The sequence below is a fragment of the Diadema antillarum genome, unplaced genomic scaffold (genome assembly GCF_040938485.1).
Source record: "Diadema antillarum isolate AM-2024a unplaced genomic scaffold, OU_Dant_1.0 seq00001698_RagTag, whole genome shotgun sequence".
Classification (NCBI taxonomy): domain Eukaryota; kingdom Metazoa; phylum Echinodermata; class Echinoidea; order Diadematoida; family Diadematidae; genus Diadema; species Diadema antillarum.
Genome location: NW_027272389.1, coordinates 1,590,177 through 1,599,134, shown reverse-complemented (window position 1 = coordinate 1,599,134; position 8,958 = coordinate 1,590,177). Strand labels below are relative to the sequence as shown.

The window sequence follows — 8,958 nt, the reverse complement described above, 5'->3', positions numbered from 1 at the left end:
ACAACAGCCCTTTCAAAGACTACATACTGTACATACATTGTATGGTCTTACCGCAAACCCTCTTCCTCACCACGCAAACTTTAAACAACACACAAAGAAGTATCGGATATAACGAGGTAAAATCGGTGGGCCCAGCAACCTTGTTATATCGGAGTTTCCCTGTACAGTGGAGTTGTTTACAATGTGTACTCGTAAAATAATGTCGTCGACTGACTCAATGAAATAAATATCTGAATGCTTTGTGTACATGTGAAATACGTTTCTACTGTCTTCTCCATCTGTTGGGATGGGATGTAATAGCATAGCATGTGAAGAGTTTCTGGGTAAATGCTGTGTGTGTGTGTGTGTGTATGTGTGTGTGTGCGCGCATGTGTGTGTGTGTGAGTGTGTGTGTGGCTTTGGGAATGAAGATTCATGGGGGGGGGGGGAGTCCATGTCTGTTGCAGGCTAGTTGGTGACCGACGAGTCTGATGCAGGACAGGCTGGCAAGGCTGCAGTGGTTTCATGGGGAAAATTGATTGGTTGGGGTGTGGATGTTGGATGTTTCCTCCTTTGTCTTTTGTCATTTAGTTGGCAATCTACAGTCATCCTAAAAGAAGGCTGCTGCCTGCTATTACAGTAAATCATAATGATATACATGTACTTGGTTTATCTGTTTCTGTTTTTTCATCATTTGCAATAACAATTACAACTTGTTAATTGCAACAAAATTTTAAAAGAATGTCCACTATTTTGACATTGATTTTTGTAGCATGCCATTCACTATTTCCGGCGACCTTATTGTAACTCGGTCGTCCCACGAGACCGACACCCACAAGTCATACAGCCCACGAGTCATTCCACCCATGAGTTTGACACTATAGGCAAATAAAGTCCAGGAGTTCTGACACTGGGTAAAAACAGCCCACGAGTTTTATGTTTCAACATGGGGCTTTAAGTGTCGATCTCGTGGGCCTTGTTTGCTCAATGTCAAGTTCATGGGCTGAATGATTCCTGAGTATCAAACTTGTGATGTGCACCGGTTAAAACGAGGGTTCCTTGTGTCAGACATCACGTCTCGGTGAATGTCCAAGGTTGACTAGCAGAAGGACACACAAAAATCAATGACACAATCTCATCAAAAGGTTTTAGTTTTCAATAGCCATTGTTTTAATTTTTGTACACATTCTGTACTGTACAGTCTCATTCAATCTGGTGACTTGGTGCAAGCCACACTGCAAAGGACAAGAGATCGCACAGAGCAGTTCCCTGTGCTTTGGGAGGACAACGGAAAGAATGCAACTTGTCTCTCTTTCAAAAAAAAAAAAATCCCAATTACAAATTCGTGTTGGCCTCCGATTTGGTGCAGCTTCCTTTGCTCCAATAACATAATATACACACATAGCAGACCTTCTTTACACAACAAAGGTGGACAAACACACACACACACACAAAACAAATGTACATCTGGGTGATTTGAAACCTGATCAAACCAAAAAAGTGAATTGGACAATGACTAAAATGTGTTGGAAATTGAGTGAATAAAATATTTCATTCATATCATAACAAATCATTTCAATTACACATTTCATATGACAAAAAAAAAAATGAGAGAGAGAGAAAAAAATATTTTGTCCATCTTTGGCTCAAATGAAAATTAGCACTAGGATAAAACAAACTTGAAACTCATTTTACTCTATAGAAGCATGAAGAACAATAAATATCCGTACAATCAAGTTATAATACATCTGTTATAAAACAAATAAATATAGTGAATACAGGCATTGTGATTTCCCCTGAACGCATACAAAAAATTACTTTTACAGTGCTGATGAATTTTATGTGAATCTCTAGTGAACACAGGATGCTATTGTGTGTTGGGAATTGGGAATTTGGAGGTGATCATCTCAACACGTAGCTCACTTTTCTCGAAGCAGGTAATGTTCACTCCCCTGTCTCTCTCACATCCTAAAAGATTTACACTCGTCTAACGAATGTGTGGTGGTGTCGCCTCTTAAATCATGTCTTGATCTATAAAAATACAATTAATAGCATCTGTTATAAAACAAATAAATATAGTGAATACAGGCATTGTGATTCCCCGTGAACATACATAATATTACTTTTAAAGCGCTAATAAATTCTAGGTGAAGCTACATGTATAATAAATGCAGAATGCTTCTTTGTGTTAGGAAGTGGGAAGCTGAAGTAATTTCGTCATCAAACAAGTATTTAACTTTTCTCAAAGTGGTCAAACCTATTTCCCCCTTACCATCCTAAAAGACTTTTCTCCAGCAGTCACATCCACTGACAACTAACTGTGGGTGGTGTTGCCTCTTAAATTGTATTTGGATTTATGAAAATACTGTACAATCAATTGATATTAATTATTAAGTAAAGAAAAAAAAATCAATGTTCACTGCTTGCATTCAGAGTGAATATCAGACTTTTGAAGGAAAAAAGAAAACACCCCATTTGAATAACAGTGGGTTCTTTTCCAGTATGAATGTGTTTGTGGTGCAAGGAGCAACAGAAATAGCATTAAAGAAGTACACCCTACCATTATCTACTTTGAAAAGCTAAAAATTAATTTAAAAAGAACAAACTCTTTTCCCTATAAACCACAAATATACATGTACAGACCTTCCATATCATGAATTGTATCTCAATATTATACGTTACCATTTGCAACAGCACGATTCAAACTCACAATCAACAATACCAGACATCTTCTCCATGCAAAAACCCGGCCCCACCACCTACAACTTGGAGAACCATTTTTTAATAAAAAAAAGAATAAATATATAAAAACAGATTTCAAAAAAGGGGGAAAAAATAATAAACTGTTGGGGGGGGGCAAAAATTTCCATGTCACTTCATTTTACACTATGAGAGTAGTAACTATGACCTTCGACTTAATCTTGAACAGTTTATTATCACTGGTACATTGTAGGTATTCCCACTACCACATATCCAGCATAAATTGCAAAGTTAGTACAACTGTAGTCATTGGAGGAAGCCCCTAGTGTACATAACATGTGGCGAAATACAAATAAAGTAGTTCATCCAATCAAATATCACATCTCAACTCACAGCCATAGTTTGCACTCTAGAGGTTCCAGACTGGAAATCTGTCAAGTTCACAATGATTAATTGGCTTCCACAAAGAAAGCATACATCACTGTTTTAATAGAGAGAGCACATGGTGTGTGAACTTTGTATTCCTTCAAGAGTACAATGCCAATGCTCTGCTTTAAAATTCTTTGTGCGTTTGCCTATACACAAGCAAAAACGTCCACGGAAAAAAAAAAGAAGACAGTGACTAAAAACAACAACAACTGGATGTTTAGATGACTGTAGCATGTAATACTGAGTTTTCCATCAGCAAGGGCATTTCAAATGACCAGCATTGTCATGATTTTTATAAGTAACACGGGTAAGTGACATCTACAAGAATAATGAAAACAAAAGCTGGACCAGGGGAGAAAATGACCGTATATTACACACTGGTGTGACTGAAAGGCAGATTTGGAGGGATATGCCCACAGAGCTGTTAGTGTTAACAATCATCACTGGATTTTACACACGTAGGTATGCTCAGTTAAGGGGGCTGCTAGCACTGGTAAAGTATAAACCAGTCTTACAATTTTCGGCCATTGACCGATATGACAACGGAAAATTATTCCCCACATTCATATCACATTACCCTAAAAAAAATCCATGAGTTTTAAAACAATGGACTTCCAATATTGATGTCCAAATACGGTGATGACTTTTGTCGGCAATGCTGAGGGCACATTTTTGCAACTGAGTTACCATTTAAAATGGATAAAATTTATCTCTTTAAGGTTTCTGACCCCAAGGATTCTATTTTCAATTCTAGAAACCAGAGGAATTGAGCACAATGTCCCTTTCAATAAATGCAAGAAAAAGAAAAATTACAAGCCGAGGCCTTCAAAATTGTTGCGATGCAAAAGGAGAAAAAGAAAAAAATTCATATTTCAGGAACAGAGTAGTCCACAGAACTGCTGACACACTGCTCAGCATTATGGGCTAAAATCAGTCAGCAATACCACCCACGCCATAGCAACCAGATGTGAAATATATTTGCAACTGAATTCAGAAAAGGGAAAATATTTTGGAACACTTCCGCAAGGTACTTAAAAGGCCTTCGTGCAGTCCCTGCATCTTTCGGCAACCATATTTTTTATTTCTTTTAATCAGAACATTTTCGGTTAACGTCACATAAGATCAACTTTCTGAAGTACGGTCAAGTGTTTTGCCCAGTAAAACCTCGAGACATTCTCGGAATACAGCAGTACGTCGTCCTTCAGTAGGAGAAAACAACAACAACAAATACCTGATTTATATTTGGCTTCAAGCAGCATTGCAGTCATGATTTATTGGTCGCTTCAAGAAGCTGTTTGGCATTAGCATATAAAAACAAACAAACAGCTTTTTCATTCATTACTACCTTCTGTTGTGATGCTTCACACACAAAAAATAAGCAGAAATCAGCAAGACATCTGTTCTCCAAGTACATAATCATAAATGTCTTTTTTCCCCTTTTTGAGACCTTTTCATATTAAAGAGATATACTGGGTCAATTTTCTGTGATTACGCAGTTTCATAACCATCATTAGTCCTGCATCACATTCTCACAATGTAACTACAGAAGTGTCGGGTACAACGTGTCACTAATTGAATTTCATCATTTTCATCTGGCAGACAAACAAGACCAAACTACGTGGACAAACACGTAAATAATACTGAACGCTTGTACTGACTGCAAGTGGTAATGATCTGGAGCAATCGACGGAGGAGGATGCTAAGACAAGGTGAAAAAAGGAATCATGCCATTCGGGCATCCTCCTATTTCTTGAGCACAAAACACCCTGCATGCCTTCAACCCTTCAAATGTTATACTATTTCTTCTCCACCATGATGTCAGGGGGCACATCAAATAATCAATGATAAAACGCACTCCAGACATGACAACCCACCTTTAGCCACACACCACACATCAAAACAAATGAGTACGCAGTGATCCTACAAATGGCACATGACGAACCACAAAGAATAGTACTGATATTGTGCCTACCGACATTAATTTATCATATCCCCCCCCCCCAAAAAAAAAAAAATGTGATAGTTGTTTGGTGCTACACCATGGATAGAATATTCTGCTGAAGCCAGGTAGTGTAATTTAACCCTTCTGTGCTCTCTTCACTAATTTTCAAGAAGACGTAATAATAAATGATATCGATAATCATTTCTAAATGTATATTAGATATATAATAAATACAAATCAAGAAATGATTATCAACACAAATCTCCTCAAGTTACCAACACACTACCAGTATTAAATCTTTTATGGGATCCTCACTATTCTTTGTTTCCTATCAAAACGTATTGTGCAGATGTAGTTGGCAGAACACGATCATTTTCCCTCCAACTTTTCGATTTTGCCAAAAAAAAAAAATCCAGGATTATTCCTATTTTAGATATCTGAACACTGCCTTCATGACAAGGATTACATGGCTTCCACTGACAGCATTTTGTGTCGATTTCTGACAAATAGAATATGTGACTGAGAACCCATACAAATTGCCAAATTTAATTTTCTGCACAAAATTCAATCCCGATGGTGGAGGGACCTTGCCTTGGGATTTTCATCCTCGAAGAGATATTGCAACTATTCCGACACACCTACGCAAGGTCCTTAGTGAGCTACACTGACGTGGGAGTCCGCGTGCAACCTTTGCCAGAAGAAAGCTCATGTCCCATCACAATACCACTTTTTCCGTTCCGTCTTTGATGGCGCTGTGCAAACTGATACGATTAACCTTGGCATTTCGAAGTGCAGCGGCCTCTGCAGCCCACCGACACTGACCACAAGTGAGCCCATCATCCGCCAAGACCCAATGACCTCAGCCATGCACGTTGCCTTTCTCCTTGGAAGCACCTCCGTACGTATGATGACTAGAACAGCAACCTGACGAGTAGTGCTGCAAGTTTTCTGTTTCACACCATATTCTTAATGACGCTGCACCAGTAATGGCATACCATACAAGAGGGCGCTGTTGCAATATACTTGGGAGCAGGGAGTAGAGGATGCACTGTAAAAACTGAAATTTCAGCGTGCACAAAACTTTAATAAATTTTGCGAGGAGCCAAGATCCACAAACGTGTTTGCCTACACAATGCATGGAGTGCCCGTGTCACCTTGCGAAAATTTTGTGTCGTGAATAAGGCAGGCAGCAGATTCCGATTCGTGAAAAATTTCATGTCACAAATGTTTTTGGTTTTACAGTATCTTACCCTGGATTATGTCAGATTTGTTCTACAATAGCTCTATCATGACCTTCTTCCTAGCCTTTTTTCCCAACCCCCCCCCCCCCAAAAAAAAATACTAAAGAGCCTACTCCATCAACAGGGTGAAGAATCTATAGAATTTTATATCTGTTGAGCCTTGATCAACACAGTACTATAAACTTACTGATACTAAAAATAGTTTCCAAGAGCATCACAATCAATTCATCATCTGTTAAGTCACATTCAATGCATCATGCATCATTTGTTCTACTTGAGTGCTAGCCTGTGTTTAACACTTTGGTTCCAACACCAGAACACGATTGTGACCGTGTGTAATGGTGTTACCTGTTTATATTTGTACTTGGATGCTACACCAAGGAACACAGGAGATGCCTCTGTGTAAATCATTTTCCCTCTCGAGCTCTCCCGTCGAGGTGGGGCAACTGTAACATCACACGTTATAGTGTTCTGCCTGCTTGACACTCTAGATACACTGTACACCTTTACTCTTTCAATAAACAAAGCTAATGGTTTATACACCATGAAGATCGATTCTTTCATGCGGTGGAACCCTCGCCAAGATTGACGGAGAGACAATTTAACAAGACAAGTGGAAAGAGAGGTTTGGCGATTATGTTATGATACGTTTACAGTGCCAGCTGTTTCGTATTGTTTGGAATGGGGTTCTCCCTTCTGCAGACAATTTCATATCAAATGCAGCCTGTCCAACGCGTTCTTACGCAACTTGAAGCTCTCTTCACAAAGTGTACAGTCAAATGAAAAATGGCAAGTAGGAATACCACATGATTGAACATGGCAAGTAAACTGAGGTATCAAATATCTTGGGAGGCCTGTTCAATGTGAAATACTATATGAAAAAAAAAATTGACAACTTTAATGGTGACTACGTAGTTCCTTTTTTTTTAAAGTACATCTCTTAAAATTCTTTTTTTTTTTGCATGAATACATAGTGGATAGATTATTTCAATATGATTTGTGGGACACTAATAACAGTGACTAAGTAGTAAATGCGTGATAATAGAGTGAGATGTTTGAAGGTGAAAATTGCAGAAAGACAAGTTTGCCACACAAGAGCAATTATTTCTTGGATGCAGTGTTTGAATACATATGAAGTTGATTAGTCCTATACACATGACCACCACCAAAGCGACAGGGCATTTCTTTCCTGCATTGCTGCTCGCAGCCCCGCCTATAACGCCGTGGGGCCAATGTAGATGGTGTGTTTCGTGTTTGGGCGTGGAAACTCCTGCTGCATGTGAGGGGCCGGGTGCTGGGGGGCAACTCTGGCGGTGACGGCGTTGCCCCCGCCGATGCCGCCACTAACCCCGGCCCCGCCGACGCTGACACTGGCGACGGCCCCCGGGGCGGGCCCGGGGCCCTGTCCCGGCGATGAGGTGGAGGATGAGGGGGCGGAGGAGGAGGAAGAGGAGGAAGAGGAGGAAGATGAGGTGGAGGATGGAGCAGATGATGGGGAGACGGAGGCGGAGGACTCCCTGCTCTCCAGGATGGTGGCGTGCTGCGCTGTCGGCTGCTGGATCACACTGCCCGATCAAGATAGGAGAGGAATGGAGACGGGAAGTGATGCTACATGCAAACAATGCATGATGAAGGGTTTGTTGATACAGCAGACTCCCGTTATAACAAAGTCCTCGAGACCGGCAAATTTTCTTTTGTTATATTGAAATTTCGTTATAACCGAACAAATAAACAACAAAAACCATACAGTCGTAGAGAGGATAATGATGCAGCCTGAATTTTTATTTCGTTATAACCGGAATTTCGCTTTAATGGCGTTCGTTATAACGGGAGTGCACTGTATTGTCGATCAATAACACCTACTACGTGCTCTGACATATCTCACTTACCATCAGCAAAAGATGTAAGTAAACCACTAATACCTACCCAACAGAAGTTTTGAAAGCTGCGTAGGCCATTTGGCAAAAGTTTTTGACATTGCATGAGCTTTTTAACACATAATTATCTATCTTGACTTGTCAGCTGCACTGCCTCTGTAACTTTAATAACTTTTGCAAAGATAGTCTGCATAAACTTGGATTTCAAAAAAAAAATGCTACAATGAGATGTCAGTGCTTTGACTGTGTTAACTGGAGTTTACAGTCCTGTATGATATTGCTCATTTGAAAATGACATATATTCACACTGAAGTTATCATAAAGTCAACTGAGAACCTTCAATTTTCTTTGGGGTGTTTGATGAAGGACCCTACACAACATTACAACTTCTTTTGTGATGAAGTATCTTTTCACATGCTGCTGTGCATCAGATTTATTAAAAGAAATCACTTTCTTCAATTTACTTTCCCAATATCATGTGTTGAGCTAATTCAAGTTGAGAATGAGGGAGGTACAATCAGATTTATTATAAGAAATCACTTTCTTCAATTTACTTTCCCAATATGTGTCGAGCTAATTCAAGTTGAGAATAAGGGAGGTACAATATTGAGCTTACAAGCAAATTCAAAGTGCATTCATCAGTGGCAAAATATATTGACACTTCGTCAAAATACAGCATCATTGCTTCAATCTTCAAGTTCATTGTCCTTGGGCAACATCTAAATGGTTTTTGATCTAGTCTGACAATGAACAATTGCCAAGGACTTTCTCAAAGAGGAGAATGAACATT

The 8,958-nt window shown here is 39.4% G+C and overlaps 1 pseudogene; it reads right to left on the bottom strand.

Moving 5' to 3' along the window:
* Window positions 1–6,412: 6,412 nt before the first annotated feature.
* The window catches only part of LOC139711745 (uncharacterized), a 114,609-nt pseudogene continuing 112,063 nt past the window's right edge, over window positions 6,413–8,958 (bottom strand).